A 12,217-nucleotide genomic window follows, 5' to 3' on the forward strand; every position below is an offset into this window, starting at 1 on the left:
ACACTACCTTGTGTGTGCCCTCCAGGAGTGGAGTCTCTGTTTCCTCCAGTCCTGTTGATGTCCTGCAATCAAATCCCACTAGCCTTCAAAGTCTGATTCTCTAGGACTTCCCCCATTGCTGGACCCCTAGGTTTGGAAGACTGACGTGGGGCTCAGAACCTTCACTCCAGTGGGTGGACTTCTGTGGTATAAGTGTTCTCCAGTCTGTGAGTCACCCACCTAGCAGTTATGGGATTTGATTTTACTGTGATTGTGCCCTGCCTACCGTCTCATTGTGGCTTCTCCTTTGTCTTTGTATGTGGGGTATCCTTTTTGGTGAGTTCCAGTGTCTTCCTATCAATGGTTGTCCAGCAGCTAGTTGTAATTCTGGTGTTCTCAGAAGACGGAGTCGAAGTGAGTTGATTTTTGAATGTTATTATTGAGTCAACCACTTACTTAACATTGCTACCAGTATTTCTATCTATTCTTTTGCCACAAGATTATTAAGAATATCAAATACCTAAATCAGATCACTGAAATTAGTTAATAAATCAAAGGTAAGTAGGATTTTGAGCCTACCAATCAGGGGATCAGTTACTGGCAACCTAACATTTATGCCATAAATATCAGTTAATTGTTCTTTTAAGGATGAGTATCTTACCTGTGTTGGAAGATTTGACCTCATGAAAACAGTGTTATTGGTAGAAAAGAGCTCTGGGAGGAGCACTTCCGTGTGCTGTGGGGCTGGGTGACTCTATTCCTCTCAGTTTTTTTTGATTCCCTTTAGCACCAGTACATTGGAGAGTTTGAGGTTTTTAATTTTGCTAGATTTGAGTGACTGTGTGCGTGTGTGTGTTTGTTTACAGTTAAGTTTAAAAGGAACGTCACAGAAGAAGATAATGTTTTTAGTTTTAGCTTTTCCGATGACAAGCATTATAAAGGCATAATATAAAAATTTAACTGAGCGAAAGCATTGGCTGGGCCCTGAAATAAAATAAAATCCTTTGGTTCTTCTTCTTCCTCTGCTGCTGCTGCTTCTCCTTCTCTTTTATAATTTAGCTTTACTGTAGGAATACAACATAGAGGCAGCAATGAATGGAGAGTAAACTTGCGAATAAAACCAGCTCAAATACAGGATCTCAAATGAGCCCCTGATACACTTTAGACTGAAGTCACTTCAAAGTTACTCTCTTGGGCCTGCAGCACTGACCATTTTTCTAAGAGAAGATTTCTCCCTATGCTTTAGATTGTGGATTGACAAACTATGGCAGATGGACCAGATCTGGTCTGTTGCCTGTTTTTGTAGCACCTGTGAGCTAAGAACATTTTTATATTTTTAAATGATTGAAAAAAAAGAGAAATAATATTTTGTGATAAGTGAAAATGTTATGAAAACCAAATTTGGTGTTTATAAATAAAACTTTTATTGAAACAAAGCCATTCATTTACATGTTGTCTGTGGCTCTTTCATGCTAAAATGGCAAAGTTGAGTGGTTGTAAAAGAGGCCTTATGGGCTGCAAAGCCTGAAATATTTATTATCTGTCCCTTTACAGAAGAAGTTTGCAGACGCCTGCTTCAGTGATCAGCAATAACCTAGGCCTTGTAACTCTTATACATCTGCGCTTACTGGGTCTTCAAGAATGAAGTACTAGAGGATGCATTCTCAAAAAGCTGAATAAGTAGATGGCAAATACCTATAAATACAATTCTTTTTAGGTTTTGTATTTTTGATGCTCAACTTCTTTTTCATACTATTGTTTCAATAAAACTATCTCTATGAAAATTTGGACAAAAAAATTGTCTCTTAGCAAATTTCAATTAAACAGTACAGTGTTATCAACTGTAGTCACCATGTTTTATATTGGATCCTCAGACCTTATTCTTTTTTATTTTTTATTTTTATTTTTTTGCGGTATGCAGGCCTCTCACTGCCGTGGCCTCTCCCGTTGCGGAGCACAGGCTCCGGACGCACAGGGCCAGCGGCCACGGCTCACGGGCCCAGCCGCTCCGCGGCATGTGGGATCTTCCCGGACCGGGGCACGAACCCGTGTCCCCTGCATCAGCAGGCGGACTCTCAACCACTGCGCCACCAGGGAAGCCCCTTATTCATTTTATAGCTGAAATTTTGTACCCTTTTACCAGCTTCTCCCTCTTTCTCCCACTCCAGGCAAACATTAGTCTACTATCTGTATCTATGAGTTTGACTCTTTTTTAAAGGTCTACCTATAAGTGATACCATGCAGTATTTGTCTTTGTCTGACTTATCTCACTTAGCATAATGCCCTTAAGGTCCATCCATGTTGTGGCACATGACAAGATTTTCTTCTTTCTTACGGCTGAATAATGTCCCATTGTGTATAAACATACCAGATCTTCTTTATCCGTTCATTCATTGATGGAGACTTAAGTTGTTCCTATATCTTGGTTATTGTAAATAACTCTGCAGTCAACATGGAATGCAGATATCTCTTTGAGATACTGATTATATTTCCTTTGGATATAAACTCAGTAGTGGGATTACTAGATCATATTGTAAGTCTGTTTTTAATTTTTTGAGAAACCTCCATACTGTTTTCCATAGTGACTGCACCAACTTACATTCCCACCAACAGTGCATGAAAGTTCCCTTTTCCCCATATCCTCGCCACCACTTGTTATTAATTTTCTTTCTGATGATAAGCCCTTCTAACAGGTGTAAGGTATTGTCTAATTGTGGTTTTGATATGCATTTCCTGATGATTCGTGATGTTGAGCACCTTCTCATGTACCTTTGGCCACATGTATGTCTTCTTTGGAAAAATATCTATTCAGATCCTCTGCCTATTTTTCATTAGATTTTTTCCCATTGAGTTATATGAGTTATTTTTAATATATATGTTGGATATTAACCCCTATCAGATGTATAATTTGCAATTTTTTCATTCCATAGGTTTTCTTTTTATTTTGTTGATGGTTTCCTTTGCTGTGCAGAAGTTTTTTTGTTTGATGTAGTCCTACTTGCTATTTTTGCTTTGTTGTCTTTGCTTTTGGTGTCAAATTTAAAAAATAATTATAAGACCAGTGTTAAGGAGGTTACCCACTATGTTTTTTTTTTTAATTTTTTAAAAATTTTATTTATTTTTTGGCTGCATTGGTTCTTCATTGCGGTGTGTGGACTTACTCTAGTTGCAGCGAGCAGGGGCTACTCATCATTGCTGTGCACAGGCTTCTCATTACAGTGGCTTCTCTTGTTGCAGAGCATGGGCTCTAGGCATGTGGGCTTCAGTAGTTGCAGCATGCAGGCTCAGTAGTTGTGGCTTGCAGGCTCCAGAGTGCAGGCTCCATAGTTGTGGCACACAGTCTTATTTGTTCCACGGCATGTGAGATCTTCCTGGACAAGGGATCGAACCTGTGTCTCCTGCATTGGCAGGCAGATTCTTAACCACTGTGCCATGAGAGAAGTCCCCCTACTATGTTTATTTCTTGGAGTTTTATGGCTTCAGGTCTTACATTCAAGTCTTTAATCCATTTTGAGTATGATATTAATTTTTGTGTATAATATAAGATAGTAGTCCAGTTTCATTGTTTTGCATGTGGCTGTCCAGTTTTCCCAACACTATTTATTGATGAGACTTTCCTTTCCTCATTGTATATGCCTGGCTCCTTTGTTGTAAATGAATTGACCATATATGAGTTAGTTTCTTTCTGGGCTCTCTATCCTGTTCCATTAATCTATGTGTCTGTTTTTATGCCAGTACCATGCTGTTTTGATTACTATAGTTTCATAATATAATTTGATATCAGGAAGTGAGATGCCTCCAGCTTTGGTCTTCTTTCTCAAGATTGCTTTGGCTCTTTGGGGTCTTTTGTGGTTCTGCACAAGATTTAGCATTGTTTGTTCTATATTTGTGAAAAATGCCATTGGAATTTCAATAGGGATTACATTGAACCTGTAGATTGCTTTGGTAGAATGGACATTTTAACAATGTTAATTCTTCCAATCCATGGGCACAGAATATATTTCTATTTATTTCCTTCAGTTTCTTTCATCAATGTCTCATTGCTTTCAATATAAACTTTTTCACCTCCTTAGTTAAATATATTGCTAGGTATTTTATTCTTCTTGATGAATTGTAAATGGGATTTTTTTAAAAATTATTTTTCTGATAGTTCATTGTTAGTGTTTAGAAATGCAACAGAGTTTTGTATATCGATTTTGTATCCTGAAACTTCACTGAATTCATTTATTAGTTCTAACACTTTTTTTGTTAAGATTTTTGGGTGTTCTCTATATAATATAATGTCCTCTGAAAATGAAGACAGTTTTACTTCTTACTTTCTGATTTGGATGACTTTTATTTATTTCTCTTGCTTAATTGCTCTGGCTAGGACTTTCATTACTATGTTGAATAAAAGTGATGAGAATGGAAAACCTTGTCTTGCTCCTGATTTTCGATGAAAAGCTTTCAGCTTTTCACCATTCAGTATGATGTTACCTGTAATATATGGCCTTGTCATATATGTTAGCTTGTCATATATGGCCTTTATTATATTGAGATAGGTTCCTTCTATACCTAATTTTTTAGGAGTTCTTATCATGAATGGATGTTGAATTTTGTGTCAAATGATTTTCCTGCATCTATTCAGATGATCACATGATTTTTATCCTTCATTTTGTTAATGTAGAATACAACATTGACTGATGTGTGGATGTTGAACACACTTGATCATAGTGCATACTCTTTTTAATGTATTATTGAATTTGGTTTGCTAATGGTTTGTTGAGGATTTTTGCATCTATATTCATCAGGGATGTTGGCCTGTAATGTTCTTTTCTTCTAGTGTCCTTATCTGCTTTTCGTATCAAGGTAATGCTGGCCTTGTAAAATGAGTTTGGAAGTGTTCCCTCCTCTGGTTTATTTCCTTTTAATTTTTATTCTATATATTGGATTTTTTTGCATAAATGGGATATTTTATATATAATTTTTACTTGCCTTTTTTCTTTTTTACATAATATATGTCTTTATGTATAGAAATAGTTTCTGTGAATACACTGAATTCTATCTTATGGATGAATTTATAATTTATTTAATAATTCTTTACTTGTGGGAATTTCAGTTTTAGAATAAATAATGCTACATTATATGTCTTTTATACAAATATTTGTCTACATATAGTCCTAGAAATATACTAACTGTGTTAAGGTATATTTTTAAGTTTGGGAGAATGCTTACCATATGTATATGGTAAAAACAAAGTTACTTTCTAGATAAGCTTTAAAAATGAGAGCATACTTCAATAAGTGTTACTGGGAAAAGAGGACAGCTACATGTAAAAGAATGAAATTAGAACACTCCCTAACACCATACACAAAAATAAACTCAAAATGGATTAAAGACCTAAAAGTAAGGCCAGACACTATCAAACTCTTAGAGGAAAACATAGGCAGAACACTCTATGACATAAATCACAGCAAGATCTTTTTGACCCACCTCCTAGAAAAATGAAAATAAAAACAAAACCTAATGAAACTTAAAAGCTTTTGCACAGCAAAGGAAACCATAAACAAGATGAAAAGACACCCTCAGAATGGGAGAAAATATTTGCAAATGAAGCAACTGACAAAGGATTAACCTCCAAACTTTACAAGCAGCTCATGCAGCTCAATATCAAAAAAACAAGCAACCCAATCCAGAAATGGGCAGAAGATCTAAATAGACATTTCTCCAAAGAAGATATACAGATTGCCAACAAACACATGAAAGAATGCTCAACATCATTAATCATTAGAGAAATGCAAATCAAAACTACAGTGAGATATCATCTCACACCAGTCAGAATGGCCATCATCAAAAAATCTACAAACAATAAATGCTGGAGAGGGTGTGGAGAAAAGGGAACCCTCTTGCACTGTTGGTGGGAATGTAAATTGATACAGCCACTATGGAGAACAGTATGGAGGTTCCTTAAGAAACTAAAAATAGAACTACCATACGACCCAGCAATCCCACTACTGGGCATATACCCTGAGAAAACCATAATTCAAAAAGAGTCATGTACCAAAATGTTCATTGCAGCTCTATTTACAATAGCCAGGACATGGAAGCAACCTAAGTGTCCATCAACAGATGAATGGATAAAGAAGATGTGGCACATATATACAATGGAATATTACTCGGCCTTAAAAAGAAACGAAATTGAAGATATTTGTAGTGAGGTGGATGGACCTAGAGTCTGTCATACAGAGTGAAGTAAGTCAGAAAGAGAAAAACAAATTCCGTATGGTAACACGTATATATGGAATCTAAAAAAACAAAAACAAAAAACAGGTCATGAAGAACCTAGGAGCAAGATGGGAATAAAGACACAGACCTACTAGAGAATGGACTTGAGGATACAGGGAGGGGGATCTGTAAGATGTGACAAAGTGAGAGAGTGGCATGGACATATATACACTACCAAATGTAAAATAGATAGCTAGTGGGAAGTAGCCGCAGAGCACAGGGAGATCAGCTCGGTGCTTTGTGACCACCTAGAAGGGTGGGATAGGGAGGGTGGAAGGGAGGGAGATGCAAGAAGAAAGAGATATGGGGACATATGTATATGTATAACTGATTCACTTTGTTATAAAGCAGAAACTAACACACCATTGTAAAGCAATTATACTCCAATCAAGACCTTTTTTTAAAAAAAAGCATATTTATTTCATTTTTGCCACACTTAATATATTATTTTAATGATTGCCAATTTGCTATTAATTTAATAGTTGCCAATTATTTTAATGGTCACCAATTTTAATAATTGCCAGTACTTGAAACATATTATTTTATTTTTCACCTATTTCACTACTAGTGTGGTTGAAAATCTTACACACATTTATTCTTCTGTGAATTGTTTGTTTATGTCCTTTATCTAAATTTTTAGTAATGAGAAATCAGTATTTTTATTTTAAAAATTTGTTTCCATATTAACTGTTTTTTTACATTTCTTACAGGTGTCATAACTAATTTGCATTGAAAATATTTTGTGTGTGGTATTTTTGACAGTGGAGTTTTAAACGGCTATGTAGTCATTGTATTGACTTCTCCCTTTGTGATTTCTGTCCATCTGTTTTAGTTTTGTAATTCTTTTTTGCTTTGAAATTTCTTTCCAATCAGCCAAGAATTCCCCTATATAGTCATTGTGCTTTAAATGATTTCATTATTTACATTTAACATATCTGTGTAGAATTTATTTTGGTGTGAGGTTAATAGCAAACTTGATTTTTTTCCCCACGTACTTGGCCAATATTTCTAGCAACTTATGTGGATAAACCCATATTCCTCAGTGGTTTATGATGTTTTCTTTGTAATATATAAAAAAATAAAATAAGTTTACCAAGATCTTTTTCAGGTCTTACTTTTGTGTTCTACTGCCTGCTAATTCTCTTTTTTTTTTTTTGAGATCACACTTTTTTAATTTAACACTTTGTAATAACTCATAAAACAAGTTACCACCCCACCCCTCCCCACTGGTCTCTTTTCACAACATTTCCTTTGGCTGTTTTTTTGGGGGGGAGGTGGTGAGAAGGGCAATAAGTAGTAGGATTAATGGTCTTTTAATCACATTCCTCAGTTAAGGCAATAAAAACATTATCAGAAAAGTAACCTTTTTTTAAATTGTAATTTGAGAGTATATGTTCAGTTTATTCATCTAACAGCTCTATCGACTTCTCTGAAAATACATTTAAAAAAATGAAAATAAAATACAGTTCTGTTTCCAATTTCTGAATAGTTCCACATGCCTGAGGATAGTTTTTTTCTTTTGCAAGTTTTAGCATTTTAGATTTTATTCTATGATGATATAGGTTGATTAATGGATTGTGTTTTAGGAATAAAAAATATTCCTCAGTGAGTGTTTGATGGATGTTATGAAATATCTTGTTCTTTTATTGTTGTTGTTGTTGTTTAATTTTTATTTCATAATGATAAACTTAACTCTGCAGTCCAGCAAGACTTGGAGGGGGACAAGGAAAATATGGAACCCAAAGAAGTGCCATGAGAACACAGAGATTATAGGATGATGCATGCAGACAGGGATGATGGGTGCTCTCCTGAGCTGCAGAAGGAATGGTGTGGTGGTTCAGATAAAATGCAAGTCAAATTTATTAGAGTTGTCCACAGTGGGCAATGGTGATGTTTTCTCTGGTCTTGCCATTCTTAGTACCATAGCATTCCATAGCTTCCACAATATTCATGCCCTCTTACACCTTTCCAGGGACCACATGCTTGCCACTCTGTCTTGGCAGTGCAGATGAAAAACTTGGAACCATTAATGTTGGGTACAGCATTGCTATGGACAAGATACCCGGGTCCCTATGCTTCAGGATAATATTGTCATCATCAACTTTCTCCCTTAGATGGACTTGCTACCAGTGCTATAATGGCATGTGAAGTTACCACCCTGGAATATGAACCCTGGAATAATTCTTTGAAAGCAGGAGCCCTTATAACAAATTCCTTCTCACCAGTGCTCAGAACAAAAGTTTTCTGCTTGTCCTTGGGAATTTGTTTAGAAACAACTCAAAGGAGATGTGGCCCAAGAGCTCGCTGGCGGTGGCCATGTCAAAGAGCATGGTGGGGGTGACCATGGTTTGGCAACGTCATGAAGCTCCAGGAGGGTGGCCCTGGTTTCTGTAAAGCTATCTTGTTCTTATACTTATGCAATTTTTCTAAAGTCAAAATAGATTAGATTAGTTATAAAAGCTATTTCTAAAACATGCTTGCATTTTATGTACAATATTAGATTCCTTCATTCCTGCAACAAAGTTTTAGAGCATCTTCATCTTGAGCCAGGTACTACTGTTGTGGGTGCTGGGGATGTAGCAGGGAGCAAGAGCGATGTAATTCCAGTGGGGAAGACAAATATTACATAAGCAAATACATAAAAACATATAATGAAGTATAGAGATCAGTGCTCTGAAGAAAAGCAAAGCAAGGACAGAGGATGGCAGAGGTGAGGGTGAAATTCTAGTGTAAGGTGATCAGGAAAGGCCTCTGGGGGGATTAGGTGGTGTTTGCAGAGACTTGAAAGAAGTGAGGAAGTAAGTTATACAAGCTGGTGGATTCATCAAGGAGATCAGTGTATCCAGAGGGGAGTGAGTGAGTCAGAGAGAAGTGGGAGGTGAGGTCAAATGAAAGAGCTGGATTCTATGAGTATGAAAAGCCACTGGAAGATTCTGAGCAGGAGAGTGACATGATTTGGTGTCGTTTCAGTAGTATCTCTTTGGCTGCCAAAACAGTAAGTGAATGGTGGTGCCATTCACTAAAATCACTGGGAGGACAGCAGATTTTGGAGCGGTGGGAATTAAGAGTTCTGTTTGATCATAGTACATTGGAAGTGCCTATTAGTCACTTGAGAGGAGGTGTAATTGGATGATGCATGAATCTGGGGTGCAAGTCCAAGTATTGGGGGAATATATGTTGGTTTAATGCCCTGGGCCTGGGTCAGATCACTCAGGGTATGTATTAGTTTCCTAGGACTTCTATAACAAATAACCATGAACTTCGTGGCTTAAAACAACAGAAATTGTTGTTGCTCATAGTTCTGGAGGTTAGAAGTACAAAATCTAGCAGGGCTTTGGCCCCTCTGGGGGCTCTAAGGGAAAATCCCTTCTTTGTTTTTTCCAGATTCTGCTACCTGTAAATTCCTCCTTGACTTGTAGCTGCATCACTCCAGTCTCTGCCTACATGGCCACATTGCTTCCTCCTCTTCTATCTGTGGGATATCTCTGCCTCTTTCTTATAAGGACACTTGTCACTGGATTAAGGGTTCATCTGGGTAATCCAAGATAAACTCCTCTCAAAATCCTTAATCACATCTTTGGCAATATAAGGTAATATTCACTCTTTTGTAAAATAAAGTAAAATCCACAGTTTCCAGGGATTAGAAGGCAGACAAGTCTTTTTGGGGACCACCTTTCAGCCTGATACAGGTAATGACTGTGGATTGAAAAGCGAAGTGGCCCTAAGACTGAGCTCCAGGGCACTGCAGTATTCAGAGGTCAGAAAGGGAACACAGAGGCAGTAAACTGAAGGGGGTCAGTGAGGTGTAGGAGGAGAAAGAGAGTCACAGTGTGGTGTCTGATGAAGAAGTGCTTCAGTGAGAAGGAGATGATTCACTGTGTGGTGAACAGCTGAGTGGTGTAGAAAATAAGGGCCCAGCCTTGATTGTTAGACTTGGTCGTTGGTGAACTTGCCAAAATTGTATTCAGAGAGTGGCATACTTGATTCCATGTGGTCCCCAATCCTGAATCCAGCTTCCACTGAAATATTATAATCCTGTTTTAGCTGTAGGACCCATGGTTGGCCAAGCACTTCAATGTAAGAAGTTATTTTGTGATTCCTTTTTCTCCTTTTTTTCTATTTCAAGTTCTGTTTGTAAGTATGTTGTGTCAATAACCTTGTTTCTTCAAACTGGTTTATGCTCATGGTAGAAATTTTGGAAATTACAGTAAGAACAAATTAAAGTGAATTATTTAATTTAAAATTTGAAGTGCAGCCACTTTTTTTTTTCCCTAGGACTTTTTTTGTTTATCACTCATTTTTTGGATTGGGCTCTGAGGCTTTTGTACAGACATCACTGAATTAAGTGTGATATGATTGCCCAGAAACAGGTAAAGGACAGTGTTGCTAACAATATATTACCCTATTATGACTCTGGGTTGACGTTTGGGTTTCAGGGTGCCAATGTGATTGGCTGGGCAGGTGCCCAGTTGTTGAAAAGGATACCTTCCGAAGTAGAGGGAAGGCAAATAGATCCAATCTGTTTGTAGAATATGAAAACATGTTTTCAAGAGCCAGTGTTCTCAATTTGTCCCTGCCTCCGTGACACATTCATATGGAAAAATCCTTAACCAGATGTTAAAATGAAGGAAGTGGTAAAAATTCTTTAAATTTCAGGAAGCTAATAATGGAATCAGGGAGATATCAGTATTTTATTAATTTCTTGCATCTTTATAATGTCTGCATTAAATTTGTGAAAGATCAAACTAAGGGAGAACAGTTCTGAGAATAAGTTTAAAGTAAAAATTATCAAATTCCTCTCAGTCAAAAACAGGTAAATTGAGATTGAGAAGAGGAATACAAGGATGGCATTGAGGGTGCTGTAGTGTGGATCTTTGAGTAGATTCAAGGATAAGATCCTCCCAAGATCTCCTCTAGATCCCCAGTTTAGCACCATAAGATAGTGATAATAGACTCTGACCAGATGTTTCTTTCTTTGATTTAAGCTGCTATCTCTGAAGAAAGAGCCCACTGAGCTTATCTACTTACTAATCAGGATTTTCTCTTGAAGATTTGGCAAAGCCATTTCCATTTTCTATTATTTCAAATTATCTAAGTTTTATGTGTAAGTCAATGGAAATTGGAAAATGTAGGCCTCTTAAAAATGCCAAATTATATGTAGACATTCAAAACCAATTATTAGTGGGTGGAAAATGCTGTTCTGGTATATTAGGCCCATAGTTTTAGGGAGTTGAGTAAAAACAAGGAGGAATATGTTTTAACTTCATGATTCTGAAACTCAGGATCTGAACTGCTAACATAAATTGAGATCAGTACTCTTAACCTACTTTTGACTCCATACATTTTGCTTTGCCAAAAGTCCAAATGACAAAAAAGGTCTTGAAAGTGGAAATAAGGAAACTTGTTTTATATAAGCCACATTATTTGTTAATATGTGCTATTACAGTCTGAGAATGAATTTTTAGAATTTAAACGTCATTGTATTTATCTTCCAATCAAACCAAAGTTATTGAGAATACCATATGGTTTTAGAAGATATATTTGGTGTCTTTGGGAACGTGAGGCTACTAAATAATTAACAGCTGACAGAATGGAGTAGACCAAATGTACTTGGAATTTAGCTCTTTGTAGTTAGGAAGTTTGTGGATTTCCTGGTTCAGCCCATCTGATAAGAAGAATAACTCACAAACATGTTAGCTGGTTGCACAGGATGAATAATTTTGCCCATGAATATGTGATAGATGAGAGTGAAGATAAATTTTAAAGACTGTGTCATCAGCTGAAAAAAATTAAAGAGGGAAATAATATTGCCAGTTGTTAAGCATTTCATCAGGTGCAGGGGTTCTCAACCTCAGTGCTATTGATATTTGGGGCCAGATAATTCTTTGTTGTGGAGTCTGTTCTCTGCATGGTTTAGTAGCATCTCTGGCTTCAACTCACTAGATGCCAGTAGCACTCTTTTCCCCGTGTGTCA

At 36.8% G+C, this 12,217-nt stretch overlaps 1 protein-coding gene and 1 pseudogene across 1 annotated transcript in view; one reads left to right on the top strand and one right to left on the bottom strand.

Annotated features, from left to right (window-relative positions):
* DCHS2 (dachsous cadherin-related 2) overlaps window positions 1-12,217 on the top strand; it is a 304,834-nt gene that overhangs the window by 131,397 nt on the left and 161,220 nt on the right. The window lies entirely within an intron of this gene.
* Window positions 8,106-8,588, bottom strand: LOC103069519 (peptidyl-prolyl cis-trans isomerase A pseudogene; annotated as a pseudogene).

Source organism: Lipotes vexillifer, unplaced genomic scaffold (assembly GCF_000442215.2).
Source record: "Lipotes vexillifer unplaced genomic scaffold, Lipotes_vexillifer_v1.1 scaffold266, whole genome shotgun sequence".
NCBI lineage: Eukaryota > Metazoa > Chordata > Mammalia > Artiodactyla > Lipotidae > Lipotes > Lipotes vexillifer.